The sequence below is a fragment of the Pollicipes pollicipes genome, unplaced genomic scaffold (genome assembly GCF_011947565.3).
Source record: "Pollicipes pollicipes isolate AB1234 unplaced genomic scaffold, Ppol_2.1 Scaffold_5724;HRSCAF=6776_pilon_pilon_pilon, whole genome shotgun sequence".
Lineage (NCBI taxonomy): Eukaryota > Metazoa > Arthropoda > Thecostraca > Pollicipedomorpha > Pollicipedidae > Pollicipes > Pollicipes pollicipes.
The window spans coordinates 10,146,915-10,153,136 of NW_023596746.1; positions in this window are offsets into that span (position 1 = coordinate 10,146,915).

A 6,222-nucleotide genomic window follows, 5' to 3' on the forward strand; every position below is an offset into this window, starting at 1 on the left:
GTTGTTAAGAGCAATCTTTTTTACTTGAAAATATACCAACAGTTATAAGTGATCTTATTTTATCATATTCGATCATTGTTTTCAATATATTCAGATGTGGCACGTTCCCTTCAACTCGCGCGCGACCGGAGGTGAGTTGACATTCCCCACGGTATTTCGAGCACAGGCCAAAACGAACCCTTGAAACAACACAAAATTGTCAGCCTCTCTTCATCTATAAATTCGGCATCCTTTGTGCGAATTTGAAACTTTGGTCTGCCAAGATCAGTGACCTAGGTCAGGTCAAAGTGGCGAACCTCTCAAAAACTGACCACACCTAGCTTTTTGCGGGCTATTTGCAACTATATAAACATGTTATCGTAAAAAACATAGCAATTCCTAGAGTTTATATGCTTCAGAGTTTTCAGAAAACGCTGGGTCGGTTACCTAAAGTCAGGTGAATTTTTGCAATTTTTCATAAGTATTGCGAATTTGTACGTCTTTTGAGTAGTTTTGATGTCTATTTATGAGGAAAAAACTTACCAACTTACATGCACAATCACCACATGGCCACGGAGCAAATGACCTTCACCCAGCTCGTGACTTTCCTCTGTGGGTACCCTCTGCAAAACATACGCTGAGCTCAAAATAGGCGGTTCTTTCGGATAATTTTGAACGCAGAATATCTAATAACTGCATTTGTCGGAACGACCGTTTTTACCTTTCGTAACCTTTGGGGACCTCACATTTGACCTAAGGTCAAAAGTTCGGTATGCATGGTATGCATGGTTCGGTATGATGGTCCAGCACCGCCAAGGTCATCTCTCTATGCATTGCTTATTATTTTACGAAACCTTTGAAAACGTACCTTTGTGTTTCTCATACGCGTCTGGAGGTTGTAGATGTCAGGGGGAAGTCATCTTCCCCTGACCGAGCGCAGTTTTCTCAGACCCTCGGCCGGGAACGGATTAATAGTTACTGCAATGCAGTCAGTAGAGATTCAACTAACACTGAATAAACGATTATGTTAAAGGTTTTTGGTGCTGTAGACGCTAAACCGTTCCCATTACCGATTTAAAAGTTGTATAAGTGAAATATCTGATAGGGAATGTTTTTCGTATGTACAGATTTAGTTCATAAGCGTTCAAAGATGACATAAGTTGTTAAATGCATTTGTGAGGAGCATCATTGACATAGATAAAACAGTAGCAATAGCCTTATTCCTCGGATAAAAAGAAACAGGACAATGGAGATATAGGTGCGTTGATATATCGGTAGTATGGCGTTATTGAAGCGAAGTAGCAGAAGTAAATTCAAAATTGCTTGCTGATGATTCTACTCAATTTTTCCGATTTTTTAGACAGTGAGCGGCATTTTTTTACAGTACACCAACCTTTTAATCGACCACCAGAACATTGATTCCCTGGATGTTGGTGTTATGTAAAAACTGTGGCTCGTCGTTTAAACAAAACATGAAAAATCGAGCAGAAATATCGGCAGGCGAGTTTTACCTAACTTCTGCTCTTCCTTACCATAAAGACATGTTATCGAAATACCGCCGCATCTCCATCTCCGTTTCCCTGTTTGTTTTTTTTAACCGACGAACAGGGCTATTTCTTCCGTATTTTCGTTCAGAAGACAATACTTTTTGATGCATGGCCATTTTCGTCCGCTGGTTGGCCGCCGTCGCATGTAAGCCACGGGGTCGACGCTGCGCACTTTACGAAGACCACAGCACCAAGCTTCGTTGGTTTGGTTTCGTGGTTTGAAAATGCTCATGCTCAAAACTATTTTTGTGTAGTTTTGTTCACTTACCAGCTATGAAGTTCCATTGAATATCCCCAGGGAAATATGGGTTTGCCATGGTTCGCCATTTAAATGTAGATTTTAGACTTTATTTTTAGACGTGGATCTTCATTCATTCTATTGTACCCTCAATAGTTTTGTAGAACCTCGGAAAATTCTATCATCACTCATGCCTGTTATCGGTTTAGAGAACCTTCACTGAGCGATTATAAAACGCATAGCACCAATGTTGTATTTAATGCGACCATGCAATATATGTTTCCCCAATTTCATTATCCTTTAAATATAAAAAATGCATGTTTGGAAAGCTTCTTTCCTAGTTTCACTGAAACAGAAAAGAGTTATGCAAATTGGGTCGGTCAAAATCAAGAGGATGAAATTTTAAGATTTTTCTTTGTCGTGGAGCAGGGTCACTTAACGTAAATTTCTGAAGCTGGAGTGGGGGGGGGGGGCTAAGCCAATAAAATTAACCTTACCTACCCCAACATTCTGATTTCGCTCAGTATTTCGGCCCCTTTGATTTGCATTACTGGCGACAGAGTTAGAACTTAATGATTACACCAGATCAGTTACAAAACTGTGTAGTGTTCGAGGAGGCCCGAAGAGCCCGGAGGGCCTACTGCGATCGGCAATCCAGTGCCCGACCGGAGGGCCTAAGGACACAAAAGGCTGGTCGGAGTCTTACTCAGGGACCCCGGTCTGCGGGGACGGGCTCTCAAATGACAGCCAGAGGGTCCTTTCCGGCGATCGGGGACCTTCTGAGTCGGTAAGGGCCTTCATGTCGGCCAGACTTCACCAGTACCGGACAGTCGGCTCCGTGTCGGAATGGGCCTGAGGACCCACTACCAAGCAGCGACAAAGCTGGGGTCAACGGTTTGCGCTGGTCGGGGCTCCCGTATATGTCACGGGCGCGCACTGCCTAGCAGGGTGTCCTGTGTTAACAAGGGGTCCCGAGCCGACCTAGGGCAGCGTTCCATGAGGCCCGAAGACGGGCCAGGGTGGCCGACTAGACCCGACGACTAAGTCAGGGTGGCCGACTAGACACGGCGATTAAGCCAGGGGTGACTGACTAAACCCAACGATTAAGCCAGTGTGGCCGACTAGACCCGACGATAAAGGGCCCGGTTGAAGGGCATAAGGGCTCGCTAGCTGTAGATCATATAAAGAAACGTGGTTCGTAGGGTCGTGGCTGAAATATCAGTCAAATGGCTGCATGCAACGTTTGAGAACTCTCCGAAATAATGCGGATGTCTTACTCGGCCAAAGACCACCAACAATTGGCTCCTGGTTACGCCGAACTGTGGGGCCCATTTCTCAAGTAGGAGCAAGGCGTAACATGGGGCCATTTGTCGCTTGTGGCCTCAGGTCGGTCACGGGTTTGTTTGAGGAAGTCCGAGGAGGGGCTGAGGGGCCCTCAGGATAAAAAATCAACGGCCAGATTAAAACGCTAAAGAGCCCGAATGACCGGACATTGTAGGTCACATTAATGACGCCAACCGCCCGTAACGCCATGACTACAGATGCCAGTCAGAGTGCCCTTTCCGTGCGGGCCTCTTCTTCGACCACGGACCATCAACACCGAACAGTCGGTCACGTGTCAGTCGGGACCTTGGGGTCCATTTTCCAAACACGAGCAGGGCCGGGCCCACGACTGGCATAAGTCGGGGTTGCTGAAACCATAGAGGTGTTGGTCTGAGGCCCACCGTGCCTAACAGAGGATCCCGTATCGGCAAGGGGCCCGATTCGCTAAGAGCAATATTTGCGGGGGTCCGAAGAAGGGCCCGAAGAGTCTTCTAGGATCAAGGGCCTGATCGGACTTGGGCCCGGCCCGCACCTGTAGTGCCGTGATCTGCAATGTCAGTCAATGTCAGTCTTTCCAGGGCCCTTTATCCCCGTTATTTAGGATGGAGCCTCGGCATGGAGTCAAACGTCGGCTCCGTGTCTGTCTGAGGCCTTGGTACCCATTTCCCAAGTAGGAATGAGGTGGGGACCTGCGGGATCCCTGACACAGAGGACGGCTCCTGCGTCCATCAGGGGCCACAGCGTCGCAGGAGTCCTTTGGCGGCAAGTGGCCTCCAGTCGTCCAGGAGCTGTGTTTAAGGGGATCCAGAGGGGGGCTGAAAGATCCTTTGAGGCCAAAGGTCAATGGCCCGGTTGGAAGAGGGAAGGGTCTAAAGGGCTGGCTGTAGGTCACATTAAGGACCCCCGCCCGTAGAGTCGTGATCTCAAATGTCAGTTAGGGAGCCTCTTGCACCAATTGAGGACCCCTGAGACCGTGTGTTCTTCTATTTCGGCCAGCGATCATCAACACTGGACAGTAGGCCTTTTGTCGGTCTGAACTCTGGGGGCCCATCCCCAAACAGGGGCAAGGCCGGCCTGCGATTTGCATTTGTCGGGTCCCACAACAATGCACATGTACTGGCGAGATGCACAGTGTCTAACGGGAGTCCTGCGTCAACACGGGCCTCGAGTCGGCCAGGGCTAGCTGGCCCTGGCCCATTAGCTAAACTGGTTGGGACGGGACCTCGAATGCCAGAGGATCTTTTGTGCTGGTCGGGGTCCTCTGCAATTAAAGGACAGATGAGGATATAAATAGAACAAATGAAAATTAACATGATGAGTATTCACATGGAGACAATGGAAGGACGCTGTGTTAGTCAGGGCGCCCAACAGCAAACGGTGGGTCCTCCGAGCCAATACCAGCATGAGCCCGGAAAAAGCAAAGGGTTTCATTATAATTGGATAGGGTGGGTCGACAGATCAATGATGACGTGATGAAAAATGAAGGATCCCATTCCATGTTACCTGAGAACGTTCGTTCTTTTGCAGAATCGGCTAGTGAAGCAAATTACATCTAAAGGTTTGAGCTCGCGTGCCCGCGATCTCAGGAGCAAGGACAGCGATGGCCGGGGTGGCAACTTCCGTAAGGCCGAACGACGCTGGCCACTGCAATCAACACCAGCCGCACCGGTGGGCGCCGCGCGCGCGAGAACGACCATCTTGAAATAATGCTGCCGAATTTCTTTCATAATTATCCGTGCCTTTCAAAGGTTGTACTGAGCGTATCTATTTTTGGACTTTGAGGATATCCTCTGGACAGATTAACAGCAACACGAAAAATAGAGATTTTTCCTTTACTCTTCCAGCTTCACCACTAGATTCCAGCTCCACTTCGTGTTGTTGTAAAGGCCAATCCGTTCACGTCATTGATCCAAAAATCGCACAGGTGAAATGTACACCCAGAGTACCTTCTAAATGTGCGATTTAATGTCCTGAAGCCTTCGAGGGTACCGTTTTCAGATCCACCACCATTTACATCCGCTCGTTGGCCACAGCATGGAGCTAATCGCGGGACCTTTCCTGCCAAGATTGACCAGCGGGCATGTTGAAAGCTACGTTAGATAGCTTCATTACTAATAGATTCTGACTGAGTGTTCAAAATTTCCAGAAAAGTTATTTGTTTTTGGTATGAATATGACTGGGCGTGGATTGGTCATGTTAATGCAAATGGTTGACCCATTTCGATCTCGAATCTATAATAGTGAGGTTCTAAATATTTCTATAGAACCTGAACCAGAATTTTGGCAAAACTTACATGCTTTACCGGTTTAGAAAAAGTCGACTGGGCCATTGAAAAATGAAATGTGCCGGCGATTTCTTTCATGTAGTGATTAAATGCATGATTTTTTCAGTGTATTGGCTATCAAATTCAGGGCATATATATATATATATATATATATATATATATATATACATGCAAATCTTGGTTATCATATTCAATGCCAGCATTTATCTTGATGTAGCTTATGGCTTCTGTTCTAGTTCCAAAAAGTAAAAAGTAAACAAAAACAAAGACGAAATTACCCTCTAGACAAGTGGGCCATATCCGGTGATTCTTCGAGCGGGTGTGGGGGGGGGAGGGGCTTTCACTACCCGGGACGCTTTGTTACCCTATGCCCCTCCCCCCTTGCCAAAGCTCTGGTTGCGCTTCTGAGCGTGACTATATTGAAAAAGAGTATATTGAAATGTCGATCAATTTAAGCATGTCCAGCGGAAAAATTCCACAAGCGTGGTGCCAGCGTCCTGCAAGAACTACGACCTGCTTCCATTTCTCCGCTGCGCTGAGCTCCAAGACTCGAGCTTGATTTATGACAGCGCGTTTGCATGCATTCGGGACTCGGCTATTGAGCCGTACTGGCAAACATCCTGTGCCTTCAAAAGTATCCCGGGAACGGATCTTGTCAAGCTTGGTGACGCGGGGGGGGGGGGGGGACTGGCAACCACGTTTTGGCTTCGGTTCATCTAAGTACGCTTATTTCCAGCCCATGCCCATAGATAGGGCTAATGTGGGATCTTCAGAAAACTAGGGGTCCTCAGCCCCCTAGTTCTCGCTGCCATGGGGAGGTAAGGGATCTGCGCCTTGCACCAGGGAAACTG